Source organism: Rutilus rutilus (genome assembly GCF_951802725.1).
Source record: "Rutilus rutilus genome assembly, chromosome: 5".
Lineage (NCBI taxonomy): Eukaryota > Metazoa > Chordata > Actinopteri > Cypriniformes > Leuciscidae > Rutilus > Rutilus rutilus.
The window spans coordinates 21,924,478-21,939,882 of NC_140213.1; positions in this window are offsets into that span (position 1 = coordinate 21,924,478).

Here is a 15,405-nt window from a genome sequence, read left to right on the forward strand (position 1 = left end):
ACAGGGTCATTTAGAAAAGGGGCGTGGCAAAATACACTAAAAAGCCTATAAATCCCAAATGAAAACTCAGAACTTCACCAAAATTGATGAGCATATGTGTCCGAACATGGTGAGGAAGCATGCAGAGTTTCATGGAGATCGGACCATAGGTGGCGCTATAACTGGCAAAAAGCCTTCATTCTTATTAGGGGTTCAAGCATGAAATGCTGAAACCCTATTGTAATTGTAAGGATTCGTAAAACGCATCGTGCAGGACAAACCGTAAGGCCTAGAGACTTGAAACCTGGCCAGATGGTAGGCCTCAATTTGGGGACAACCTATCAGAGTATGACCCCGATTGGCCCATAGGTGGCGCTACAGCAACCAAAAGTTCAAAATCGCTCATAACTCTTAGACCGCTTGTCCCAGGATCAAGTGTCTTATATCGTTGGAATCCTTGGCTCAAGGCGGACAAAATGGCTATCTCCGATTTGGATGTAGGCAGGGAAAAATTTCTGCTATGTCGCATTTTGTCCAAAACCTACTTTTGCGAACTAGTCCCTGGTTTTTCGCCCGATCGGAACCAAACCAGTCTAGGACAATTCTCTGGACTCTCTAGATCAATAATTATCGAAAAAAAGTTGAACTTTGGCATGTGGGTGGCTGTAACAGGGTCATTTAGAAAAGGGGCGTGGCAAAATACACTAAAAAGCCTATAAATCCCAAATGAAAACTCAGAACTTCACCAAAATTGATGAGCATATGTGTCCGAACATGGTGAGGAAGCATGCAGAGTTTCATGGAGATCGGACCATAGGTGGCGCTATAACTGGCAAAAAGCCTTCATTCTTATTAGGGGTTCAAGCATGAAATGCTAGCCTGGGTGCCAGCCCGAACCCCGCCCACAATATTTTTTGGTCGGGAAGTTCGGTCTGGACTCGCTCCGTTGAGGAGCTATTATGCCCGAACAAAAATTGTTCGGACCAATCAAATTGTCAGGGCGGGCTTTATACGATGATGGACAGATGAGCAATGCAACGTAATCGTCCACGTCACCAAAGAGCGCTTGATTTGAATTAGTTTACAACAAAGACGACTGCAGCTGGAGAATTGAGATTTCACGAGTTCACATTTACAAATAAGTCAGATAGAATAAATGCGTTTATAAGATTTCACACAAATAAGTCGATAGAATAAATGCGTATATGACGTGCTGTCCGAGGAGAGGGCTGTGGGCTCGGTAGCCATGCTCCCCCGTATTCCTGGTTGTGAGAGAACAAGACAAGAGTGAGGATTCGGGGTGGTGGAGGGATGCTGAAAAACTGTCAAGGAGTGTTAGGTAAGTTTACAGAGTGAATATGCTTCCTCATGCTGATAGATAGGGTAACGTTAGACATGGTATTGTTTGATGACAAGTTTATATTGGATTGATTATTTGTACGTGCTCCTCCCGAACTTTGTTTATGAAACATCATGTGTAGATTCCGCCATCGCGTCTGTTATATCGACAGCGCATTCATTTTAAAAGAGGAACAGAGAGCCGCGACATTTTGTTGGTTGAAAATATGAATGAAGAACATGCGTCATTTACTCCGTTGCTCTGATTGGTTGTAGGTCTATCCAATTGAGTGCAGAGTTTTTTTTTTTTCCTGGTTTGGTTGAGACACGCCCCATAATCAAATCTCTATGGAAAAGTATCAGACTCACATTCTGACTAGAATTGAGTATGACGACGTCAGGCTAATGAAATGCTGAAACCCTATTGTAATTGTAAGGATTCGTAAAACGCATCGTGCAGGACAAACCGTAAGGCCTAGAGACTTGAAACCTGGCCAGATGGTAGGCCTCAATTTGGGGACAACCTATCAGAGTATGACCCCGATTGGCCCATAGGTGGCGCTACAGCAACCAAAAGTTCAAAACCGCTCATAACTCTTAGACCGCTTGTCCCAGGATCAAGTGTCTTATATCGTTGGAATCCTTGGCTCAAGGCGGACAAAATGGCTATCTCCGATTTGGATGTAGGCAGGGAAAAATTTCTGCTATGTCGCATTTTGTCCAAAACCTACTTTTGCGAACTAGTCCCTGGTTTTTCGCCCGATCGGAACCAAACCAGTCTAGGACAATTCTCTGGACTCTCTAGATCAATAATTATCGAAAAAAAGTTGAACTTTGGCATGTGGGTGGCTGTAACAGGGTCATTTAGAAAAGGGGCGTGGCAAAATACACTAAAAAGCCTATAAATCCCAAATGAAAACTCAGAACTTCACCAAAATTGATGAGCATATGTGTCCGAACATGGTGAGGAAGCATGCAGAGTTTCATGGAGATCGGACCATAGGTGGCGCTATAACTGGCAAAAAGCCTTCATTCTTATTAGGGGTTCGAGCATGAAATGCTGAAACCCTATTGTAATTGTAAGGATTCGTAAAACGCATCGTGCAGGACAAACCGTAAGGCCTAGAGACTTGAAACCTGGCCAGATGGTAGGCCTCAATTTGGGGACAACCTATCAGAGTATGACCCCGATTGGCCCATAGGTGGCGCTACAGCAACCAAAAGTTCAAAATCGCTCATAACTCTTAGACCGCTTGTCCCAGGATCAAGTGTCTTATATCGTTGGAATCCTTGGCTCAAGGCGGACAAAATGGCTATCTCCGATTTGGATGTAGGCAGGGAAAAATTTCTGCTATGTCGCATTTTGTCCAAAACCTACTTTTGCGAACTAGTCCCTGGTTTTTCGCCCGATCGGAACCAAACCAGTCTAGGACAATTCTCTGGACTCTCTAGATCAATAATTATCGAAAAAAAGTTGAACTTTGGCATGTGGGTGGCTGTAACAGGGTCATTTAGAAAAGGGGCGTGGCAAAATACACTAAAAAGCCTATAAATCCCAAATGAAAACTCAGAACTTCACCAAAATTGATGAGCATATGTGTCCGAACATGGTGAGGAAGCATGCAGAGTTTCATGGAGATCGGACCATAGGTGGCGCTATAACTGGCAAAAAGCCTTCATTCTTATTAGGGGTTCAAGCATGAAATGCTGAAACCCTATTGTAATTGTAAGGATTCGTAAAACGCATCGTGCAGGACAAACCGTAAGGCCTAGAGACTTGAAACCTGGCCAGATGGTAGGCCTCAATTTGGGGACAACCTATCAGAGTATGACCCCGATTGGCCCATAGGTGGCGCTACAGCAACCAAAAGTTCAAAATCGCTCATAACTCTTAGACCGCTTGTCCCAGGATCAAGTGTCTTATATCGTTGGAATCCTTGGCTCAAGGCGGACAAAATGGCTATCTCCGATTTGGATGTAGGCAGGGAAAAATTTCTGCTATGTCGCATTTTGTCCAAAACCTACTTTTGCGAACTAGTCCCTGGTTTTTCGCCCGATCGGAACCAAACCAGTCTAGGACAATTCTCTGGACTCTCTAGATCAATAATTATCGAAAAAAAGTTGAACTTTGGCATGTGGGTGGCTGTAACAGGGTCATTTAGAAAAGGGGCGTGGCAAAATACACTAAAAAGCCTATAAATCCCAAATGAAAACTCAGAACTTCACCAAAATTGATGAGCATATGTGTCCGAACATGGTGAGGAAGCATGCAGAGTTTCATGGAGATCGGACCATAGGTGGCGCTATAACTGGCAAAAAGCCTTCATTCTTATTAGGGGTTCGAGCATGAAATGCTGAAACCCTATTGTAATTGTAAGGATTCGTAAAACGCATCGTGCAGGACAAACCGTAAGGCCTAGAGACTTGAAACCTGGCCAGATGGTAGGCCTCAATTTGGGGACAACCTATCAGAGTATGACCCCGATTGGCCCATAGGTGGCGCTACAGCAACCAAAAGTTCAAAATCGCTCATAACTCTTAGACCGCTTGTCCCAGGATCAAGTGTCTTATATCGTTGGAATCCTTGGCTCAAGGCGGACAAAATGGCTATCTCCGATTTGGATGTAGGCAGGGAAAAATTTCTGCTATGTCGCATTTTGTCCAAAACCTACTTTTGCGAACTAGTCCCTGGTTTTTCGCCCGATCGGAACCAAACCAGTCTAGGACAATTCTCTGGACTCTCTAGATCAATAATTATCGAAAAAAAGTTGAACTTTGGCATGTGGGTGGCTGTAACAGGGTCATTTAGAAAAGGGGCGTGGCAAAATACACTAAAAAGCCTATAAATCCCAAATGAAAACTCAGAACTTCACCAAAATTGATGAGCATATGTGTCCGAACATGGTGAGGAAGCATGCAGAGTTTCATGGAGATCGGACCATAGGTGGCGCTATAACTGGCAAAAAGCCTTCATTCTTATTAGGGGTTCAAGCATGAAATGCTGAAACCCTATTGTAATTGTAAGGATTCGTAAAACGCATCGTGCAGGACAAACCGTAAGGCCTAGAGACTTGAAACCTGGCCAGATGGTAGGCCTCAATTTGGGGACAACCTATCAGAGTATGACCCCGATTGGCCCATAGGTGGCGCTACAGCAACCAAAAGTTCAAAATCGCTCATAACTCTTAGACCGCTTGTCCCAGGATCAAGTGTCTTATATCGTTGGAATCCTTGGCTCAAGGCGGACAAAATGGCTATCTCCGATTTGGATGTAGGCAGGGAAAAATTTCTGCTATGTCGCATTTTGTCCAAAACCTACTTTTGCGAACTAGTCCCTGGTTTTTCGCCCGATCGGAACCAAACCAGTCTAGGACAATTCTCTGGACTCTCTAGATCAATAATTATCGAAAAAAAGTTGAACTTTGGCATGTGGGTGGCTGTAACAGGGTCATTTAGAAAAGGGGCGTGGCAAAATACACTAAAAAGCCTATAAATCCCAAATGAAAACTCAGAACTTCACCAAAATTGATGAGCATATGTGTCCGAACATGGTGAGGAAGCATGCAGAGTTTCATGGAGATCGGACCATAGGTGGCGCTATAACTGGCAAAAAGCCTTCATTCTTATTAGGGGTTCGAGCATGAAATGCTGAAACCCTATTGTAATTGTAAGGATTCGTAAAACGCATCGTGCAGGACAAACCGTAAGGCCTAGAGACTTGAAACCTGGCCAGATGGTAGGCCTCAATTTGGGGACAACCTATCAGAGTATGACCCCGATTGGCCCATAGGTGGCGCTACAGCAACCAAAAGTTCAAAATCGCTCATAACTCTTAGACCGCTTGTCCCAGGATCAAGTGTCTTATATCGTTGGAATCCTTGGCTCAAGGCGGACAAAATGGCTATCTCCGATTTGGATGTAGGCAGGGAAAAATTTCTGCTATGTCGCATTTTGTCCAAAACCTACTTTTGCGAACTAGTCCCTGGTTTTTCGCCCGATCGGAACCAAACCAGTCTAGGACAATTCTCTGGACTCTCTAGATCAATAATTATCGAAAAAAAGTTGAACTTTGGCATGTGGGTGGCTGTAACAGGGTCATTTAGAAAAGGGGCGTGGCAAAATACACTAAAAAGCCTATAAATCCCAAATGAAAACTCAGAACTTCACCAAAATTGATGAGCATATGTGTCCGAACATGGTGAGGAAGCATGCAGAGTTTCATGGAGATCGGACCATAGGTGGCGCTATAACTGGCAAAAAGCCTTCATTCTTATTAGGGGTTCAAGCATGAAATGCTGAAACCCTATTGTAATTGTAAGGATTCGTAAAACGCATCGTGCAGGACAAACCGTAAGGCCTAGAGACTTGAAACCTGGCCAGATGGTAGGCCTCAATTTGGGGACAACCTATCAGAGTATGACCCCGATTGGCCCATAGGTGGCGCTACAGCAACCAAAAGTTCAAAATCGCTCATAACTCTTAGACCGCTTGTCCCAGGATCAAGTGTCTTATATCGTTGGAATCCTTGGCTCAAGGCGGACAAAATGGCTATCTCCGATTTGGATGTAGGCAGGGAAAAATTTCTGCTATGTCGCATTTTGTCCAAAACCTACTTTTGCGAACTAGTCCCTGGTTTTTCGCCCGATCGGAACCAAACCAGTCTAGGACAATTCTCTGGACTCTCTAGATCAATAATTATCGAAAAAAAGTTGAACTTTGGCATGTGGGTGGCTGTAACAGGGTCATTTAGAAAAGGGGCGTGGCAAAATACACTAAAAAGCCTATAAATCCCAAATGAAAACTCAGAACTTCACCAAAATTGATGAGCATATGTGTCCGAACATGGTGAGGAAGCATGCAGAGTTTCATGGAGATCGGACCATAGGTGGCGCTATAACTGGCAAAAAGCCTTCATTCTTATTAGGGGTTCAAGCATGAAATGCTGAAACCCTATTGTAATTGTAAGGATTCGTAAAACGCATCGTGCAGGACAAACCGTAAGGCCTAGAGACTTGAAACCTGGCCAGATGGTAGGCCTCAATTTGGGGACAACCTATCAGAGTATGACCCCGATTGGCCCATAGGTGGCGCTACAGCAACCAAAAGTTCAAAATCGCTCATAACTCTTAGACCGCTTGTCCCAGGATCAAGTGTCTTATATCGTTGGAATCCTTGGCTCAAGGCGGACAAAATGGCTATCTCCGATTTGGATGTAGGCAGGGAAAAATTTCTGCTATGTCGCATTTTGTCCAAAACCTACTTTTGCGAACTAGTCCCTGGTTTTTCGCCCGATCGGAACCAAACCAGTCTAGGACAATTCTCTGGACTCTCTAGATCAATAATTATCGAAAAAAAGTTGAACTTTGGCATGTGGGTGGCTGTAACAGGGTCATTTAGAAAAGGGGCGTGGCAAAATACACTAAAAAGCCTATAAATCCCAAATGAAAACTCAGAACTTCACCAAAATTGATGAGCATATGTGTCCGAACATGGTGAGGAAGCATGCAGAGTTTCATGGAGATCGGACCATAGGTGGCGCTATAACTGGCAAAAAGCCTTCATTCTTATTAGGGGTTCAAGCATGAAATGCTAGCCTGGGTGCCAGCCCGAACCCCGCCCACAATATTTTTTGGTCGGGAAGTTCGGTCTGGACTCGCTCCGTTGAGGAGCTATTATGCCCGAACAAAAATTGTTCGGACCAATCAAATTGTCAGGGCGGGCTTTATACGATGATGGACAGATGAGCAATGCAACGTAATCGTCCACGTCACCAAAGAGCGCTTGATTTGAATTAGTTTACAACAAAGACGACTGCAGCTGGAGAATTGAGATTTCACGAGTTCACATTTACAAATAAGTCAGATAGAATAAATGCGTTTATAAGATTTCACACAAATAAGTCGATAGAATAAATGCGTATATGACGTGCTGTCCGAGGAGAGGGCTGTGGGCTCGGTAGCCATGCTCCCCCGTATTCCTGGTTGTGAGAGAACAAGACAAGAGTGAGGATTCGGGGTGGTGGAGGGATGCTGAAAAACTGTCAAGGAGTGTTAGGTAAGTTTACAGAGTGAATATGCTTCCTCATGCTGATAGATAGGGTAACGTTAGACATGGTATTGTTTGATGACAAGTTTATATTGGATTGATTATTTGTACGTGCTCCTCCCGAACTTTGTTTATGAAACATCATGTGTAGATTCCGCCATCGCGTCTGTTATATCGACAGCGCATTCATTTTAAAAGAGGAACAGAGAGCCGCGACATTTTGTTGGTTGAAAATATGAATGAAGAACATGCGTCATTTACTCCGTTGCTCTGATTGGTTGTAGGTCTATCCAATTGAGTGCAGAGTTTTTTTTTTTTCCTGGTTTGGTTGAGACACGCCCCATAATCAAATCTCTATGGAAAAGTATCAGACTCACATTCTGACTAGAATTGAGTATGACGACGTCAGGCTAATGAAATGCTGAAACCCTATTGTAATTGTAAGGATTCGTAAAACGCATCGTGCAGGACAAACCGTAAGGCCTAGAGACTTGAAACCTGGCCAGATGGTAGGCCTCAATTTGGGGACAACCTATCAGAGTATGACCCCGATTGGCCCATAGGTGGCGCTACAGCAACCAAAAGTTCAAAACCGCTCATAACTCTTAGACCGCTTGTCCCAGGATCAAGTGTCTTATATCGTTGGAATCCTTGGCTCAAGGCGGACAAAATGGCTATCTCCGATTTGGATGTAGGCAGGGAAAAATTTCTGCTATGTCGCATTTTGTCCAAAACCTACTTTTGCGAACTAGTCCCTGGTTTTTCGCCCGATCGGAACCAAACCAGTCTAGGACAATTCTCTGGACTCTCTAGATCAATAATTATCGAAAAAAAGTTGAACTTTGGCATGTGGGTGGCTGTAACAGGGTCATTTAGAAAAGGGGCGTGGCAAAATACACTAAAAAGCCTATAAATCCCAAATGAAAACTCAGAACTTCACCAAAATTGATGAGCATATGTGTCCGAACATGGTGAGGAAGCATGCAGAGTTTCATGGAGATCGGACCATAGGTGGCGCTATAACTGGCAAAAAGCCTTCATTCTTATTAGGGGTTCGAGCATGAAATGCTGAAACCCTATTGTAATTGTAAGGATTCGTAAAACGCATCGTGCAGGACAAACCGTAAGGCCTAGAGACTTGAAACCTGGCCAGATGGTAGGCCTCAATTTGGGGACAACCTATCAGAGTATGACCCCGATTGGCCCATAGGTGGCGCTACAGCAACCAAAAGTTCAAAATCGCTCATAACTCTTAGACCGCTTGTCCCAGGATCAAGTGTCTTATATCGTTGGAATCCTTGGCTCAAGGCGGACAAAATGGCTATCTCCGATTTGGATGTAGGCAGGGAAAAATTTCTGCTATGTCGCATTTTGTCCAAAACCTACTTTTGCGAACTAGTCCCTGGTTTTTCGCCCGATCGGAACCAAACCAGTCTAGGACAATTCTCTGGACTCTCTAGATCAATAATTATCGAAAAAAAGTTGAACTTTGGCATGTGGGTGGCTGTAACAGGGTCATTTAGAAAAGGGGCGTGGCAAAATACACTAAAAAGCCTATAAATCCCAAATGAAAACTCAGAACTTCACCAAAATTGATGAGCATATGTGTCCGAACATGGTGAGGAAGCATGCAGAGTTTCATGGAGATCGGACCATAGGTGGCGCTATAACTGGCAAAAAGCCTTCATTCTTATTAGGGGTTCGAGCATGAAATGCTGAAACCCTATTGTAATTGTAAGGATTCGTAAAACGCATCGTGCAGGACAAACCGTAAGGCCTAGAGACTTGAAACCTGGCCAGATGGTAGGCCTCAATTTGGGGACAACCTATCAGAGTATGACCCCGATTGGCCCATAGGTGGCGCTACAGCAACCAAAAGTTCAAAATCGCTCATAACTCTTAGACCGCTTGTCCCAGGATCAAGTGTCTTATATCGTTGGAATCCTTGGCTCAAGGCGGACAAAATGGCTATCTCCGATTTGGATGTAGGCAGGGAAAAATTTCTGCTATGTCGCATTTTGTCCAAAACCTACTTTTGCGAACTAGTCCCTGGTTTTTTGCCCGATCGGAACCAAACCAGTCTAGGACAATTCTCTGGACTCTCTAGATCAATAATTATCGAAAAAAAGTTGAACTTTGGCATGTGGGTGGCTGTAACAGGGTCATTTAGAAAAGGGGCGTGGCAAAATACACTAAAAAGCCTATAAATCCCAAATGAAAACTCAGAACTTCACCAAAATTGATGAGCATATGTGTCCGAACATGGTGAGGAAGCATGCAGAGTTTCATGGAGATCGGACCATAGGTGGCGCTATAACTGGCAAAAAGCCTTCATTCTTATTAGGGGTTCAAGCATGAAATGCTGAAACCCTATTGTAATTGTAAGGATTCGTAAAACGCATCGTGCAGGACAAACCGTAAGGCCTAGAGACTTGAAACCTGGCCAGATGGTAGGCCTCAATTTGGGGACAACCTATCAGAGTATGACCCCGATTGGCCCATAGGTGGCGCTACAGCAACCAAAAGTTCAAAATCGCTCATAACTCTTAGACCGCTTGTCCCAGGATCAAGTGTCTTATATCGTTGGAATCCTTGGCTCAAGGCGGACAAAATGGCTATCTCCGATTTGGATGTAGGCAGGGAAAAATTTCTGCTATGTCGCATTTTGTCCAAAACCTACTTTTGCGAACTAGTCCCTGGTTTTTCGCCCGATCGGAACCAAACCAGTCTAGGACAATTCTCTGGACTCTCTAGATCAATAATTATCGAAAAAAAGTTGAACTTTGGCATGTGGGTGGCTGTAACAGGGTCATTTAGAAAAGGGGCGTGGCAAAATACACTAAAAAGCCTATAAATCCCAAATGAAAACTCAGAACTTCACCAAAATTGATGAGCATATGTGTCCGAACATGGTGAGGAAGCATGCAGAGTTTCATGGAGATCGGACCATAGGTGGCGCTATAACTGGCAAAAAGCCTTCATTCTTATTAGGGGTTCAAGCATGAAATGCTGAAACCCTATTGTAATTGTAAGGATTCGTAAAACGCATCGTGCAGGACAAACCGTAAGGCCTAGAGACTTGAAACCTGGCCAGATGGTAGGCCTCAATTTGGGGACAACCTATCAGAGTATGACCCCGATTGGCCCATAGGTGGCGCTACAGCAACCAAAAGTTCAAAATCGCTCATAACTCTTAGACCGCTTGTCCCAGGATCAAGTGTCTTATATCGTTGGAATCCTTGGCTCAAGGCGGACAAAATGGCTATCTCCGATTTGGATGTAGGCAGGGAAAAATTTCTGCTATGTCGCATTTTGTCCAAAACCTACTTTTGCGAACTAGTCCCTGGTTTTTCGCCCGATCGGAACCAAACCAGTCTAGGACAATTCTCTGGACTCTCTAGATCAATAATTATCGAAAAAAAGTTGAACTTTGGCATGTGGGTGGCTGTAACAGGGTCATTTAGAAAAGGGGCGTGGCAAAATACACTAAAAAGCCTATAAATCCCAAATGAAAACTCAGAACTTCACCAAAATTGATGAGCATATGTGTCCGAACATGGTGAGGAAGCATGCAGAGTTTCATGGAGATCGGACCATAGGTGGCGCTATAACTGGCAAAAAGCCTTCATTCTTATTAGGGGTTCAAGCATGAAATGCTGAAACCCTATTGTAATTGTAAGGATTCGTAAAACGCACCGTGCAGGACAAACCGTAAGGCCTAGAGACTTGAAACCTGGCCAGATGGTAGGCCTCAATTTGGGGACAACCTATCAGAGTATGACCCCGATTGGCCCATAGGTGGCGCTACAGCAACCAAAAGTACAAAATCGCTCATAACTCTTAGACCGTTTGTCCCAGAATCAAGTGTCTTATATCGTTGGAATCCTTGGCTCAAGGCGGACAAAATGGCTATCAAAATTGCATTTGGATGGCTGTAATAGGGTAATTTATAAAATGGGCGTGTCAAAATACATTAAAAAGCCTATAAATCCTAAATAAAAACTCAGAACTTCACAAAAATTGGTCAGCATATGTGACATAACATCATTAACAAGCATGAAAAATTCTATGGAAATCGGACGATAGGTGGCGCTATAACTGTTAAAAAGCTTTAAAATCATATATTTCCTATGGTAAACTGCCTGTATTGGCTGTAAATGGTCTTTTCCATCTCTGATCATATAATTTTCATATCATAATGTTCAAAACTAGTGCAATACAATTCTCTGGACTCACTAGATCAATAATTGTCAGAAAAAGTTGAACTACTTCATTTGGATAGCTATAATAGGTTCACTTCAAAATCTGGCCTTTACCAAGTGTCCCCGAAAGCCTATATCTCTTTAATCAATGCTCAGACCTTCTTAAAAACAAGTCAGAACGTGTGAAATATCACCCTGAACAAGCATGAAAATTTTCAGACAGATCGGACAAAATTTGCCTCTATAACAGTTAAAAATGATATGAATTAATGGCATGTTAAGCCAATAAGTGGTATTTTACTGCCCCCTGCTGTTTAAAATAGTCATTTTCTCATATTGGTATTGGTATCAGCCATGGTAAATCATGATAAATGATGGTGTGTGTGTGTGTGTGTGTGTGTGTGTGTGTGTGTGTGTGTGTGTGTGTGTGTGTGTGTGTGTGTGTGTGTGTGTGTGTGTGTGTGTGTGTGTGTGTGTGTGTGTGTGTGTGTGTGTGTGTGTGGTACAAATATAACAAAGGTTTTATTTTCCAACATGAAAACAAACATAACAGAGTGCTAGTGCACAAACAATAACCGACAATGATAATGGATGAGAGGGGAACTTAAATACACAGATCAAGACAAGGACAACAGGTGACGGTTATGATGATGAGGAGCAGGTGATGATGAGGAGGGTGATGAGGAGCAGGTGCAGGTGATGACGACAGATGGTGAATGTGATGAAGACAGAAGGTGAATGTGATGAAGGTGAATGTGACACCAATATCACTGAAACATTTGTGTGTGTGTGTGTGTGTGTGTGTGTAGCATTATTGTGTGTAGCATATGTAGCAAGTATGCATTATTGAGTTAACATGGAAACACTGGTTTGCTTTAGTGCAGAAAACTGGTCAAAATCATGAGGTTTAAAGTGAAAGTGAGCCAATAAGTGGTCTTCTACTGCCCTCTGCTGGCCATTCTACTTATTAATTAAATTTTTCCACATGTGCTTGCATTTATACTTGAATACACACTAAAAATCACTTATATAGCAATAACTATTATAACACAATCATATTTTGTCAGTGTTAATCACTTTATTTGCACTGACACTTCAAATAATTGCTAGTAATGTGGTAAATCATGGTAAATCATGGTTAACTATGCTGTGTGTGTGTGTGTGTGTGTGTGTGTGTGTGTGTGTGTGTGTGTGTGTGTGTGTGTGTGTGTGTGTGTGTGTGTGTGTGTGTGTGTGTAAGCATGCATTGAGTTAACATGGATAAACTGGTTTGCTTTAGTGCAGAAAACTGGTTTAAAGTGAAAGTGAGCCAATAAGTGGTCTTCTACTGCCCTCTGCTGGCCATTCTACTTAATAATGAAATATTTTACATGTGCTTTTGCATTCATACTTGGACACACACTAAAAATCACGTATATAACTAACTATTATAACACAATAATATTTTGTCAGTGTTCATCACCTCATTTGCACTGACACTTCACATAATTGCTAGTAATGTGGTTAATCATGCTAGAAACATTGTAAATCATAGTAAATAATACTGAAATGAGGTGTATCAAGGTAAATCATGCTAGAATCCTAATAAATCATTCTGGAACATGGTATATGATAGTAAATCATGCTAGAATCATATTAAATAATTCTAGAATGTGGCAAATCGTTGTGGGAGGAGCCTATTTTACTCAAATGGCTATAACTCAAGAAGTAAATGAGATATCTTCACCAAACTCAGTACACATGTGTATGGGTTCAATTTGAGGTCACAGTAAACAATTTTATGGAGATCGGACCATAGGTGGCACTATAACTGTTAAAAAGCTTTAAAACCATATATATCCCATGGCAAATTGCCTGTATTGGCTGTAAATGGTCTTTTCCATCTATTATGTCAGTGGTTACATGCTTGCTAAATAAATCTTAATAACTTTTGATGCTTTTGTGCTTAAAAACCCTTAAAGGCCTTAATAGCTTGAACCCCGATAAATGCTGCTTGCAGCTTTAATTATTATTATTTTTCTTCTGCCGTAAAACGCATCGTGCAGCCCAAACCGTAAGTGCTAGAGACTTGAAACTTTGCCATATGGTAGTACAAAAATCGAGGAGAGGTTATCAAAATATGAGCCAGATTGGCCAATAGGTGGCGCTACAGTGCAAAAACCAAAAAAATGGCAAATTTTTGCTTAAATCTCACCAACCCTTTGTCACAGACTCAAGTGTCTCATATCATTGGAATCCTTGGCTCAAGCCGAACAAAAAAGGCCTCAAGGATTTCCTTTCCGGTATGCAAATTTTCCGCCATTTTGGATTTTGTCCAAAACCTACTTTTGCGAACTAGTCCTAGGTTTTTTGTACGATCGGAACCAAACAAGTGCAGAAATGTTCTCTGGATTCTGAATATCAATAATTATTAAAAAAAAGTTTAAATTTTGATTCACGGTCGCTAAGGGGCGCCAAAACGTTCGAAGGAGGCGGAGCTAGTTTTACTAAAATGGCTATAACTCCAGAAGTAAATGAGTTATCTTCACCAAACTTGGTACACATGTGTAAGAGGTCAATCTAAGGTCACAGTAAAGAAATCGCGGTGATTAGCCACATGGTGACGCTATAACATAAAAAAAACATAAAACAGGCTATAACCACCTGACCGTTTGTCCGATTGACTTGAAAATTGGTATGCAGTGTCTTGGTCCAAGGTGCCATGTATGTCTATGAGGACATTGGTGTATCTCGAAAAACATGGCCGCCATCGGCCAATGAAGTTTGAGCACCTATTAGACAAGGTTAACGGAGGCCAATCAGAACGAAACTCAGTGGGCATGTTCGGCTCAAGCCCCTAGAGGTCTGTAAGAATTTTGAAAGAAATCGGCCACTAGTTGGCGCTAACGAGTTTAATGTCTCTGTAATCACGTGGTGTTACACTTATTGTCACAAAATGCATATCATTTGATAGATCTGCTCATGCTGAACAACTTTGCCTCAAGAACTATTGCTGTCAATCAAACCGTTCATTAAATATTCGTAATTATGTTAAAAACCTACTTTTGCGAACTAGTCCCTGGTTTTTCGCCCGATCGGAACCAGACCAGTCTAGGACAATTCTCTGGACTCTCTCGATCAATAATTATCAAAAAAAAGTTGAACTTTTGCATTTGGATGGCTGTAATAGGGTCATTTATAAAATGGGCGGGGCAAAATAAATAAAAAAACCTATAAATCATAAATAAAAACTCAGAACTTCACAAAAATTGGTGAACATATGTGAAATAACATCATTAACAAGCATGCCAAATTTTATGGAGATCGGACCAAAGGTGGCGCTATAACTGTTAAAAAGCTTTAAAACCATATATTTCCTATGGTAAATGGTCTTTTTCATCTATTATGTCAGTAGTTACATGCTTGCTAAATAAATCTTAATAACTTTTGATGCTTTTGTGCTTAAATGCCTTAAAGGCCTTAATTGCTTGAACCCCGATAAATGCTGCTTGCAGCTTTAATTATTAGGGGTTCAAGCACGAAGTGCTGAAACCCTATTGTAATTGTGCTGATTTTTATTATTATTAGGGGTTCAAGCACGAAGTGCTGAAACCCTATTGTAATTGTAAGGATTTTTATTAGGGGTTCAAGCACGAAGTGCTGAAACCCTATTGTAATTGTACTGATTTTTATTATTATTATTATTATTATTATTATTATTATTATTATTATTTTTCTTCTGCCGTAAAACTCATCGTGCAGCCCAAACCGTAAGAGCTGGAGCTTTGAAACTTTGCCAGATGGTAGTACAAAAATCGAGGAGAGGTTCAGAGAATATGACCCCAATTGGCCCATAGGTGGC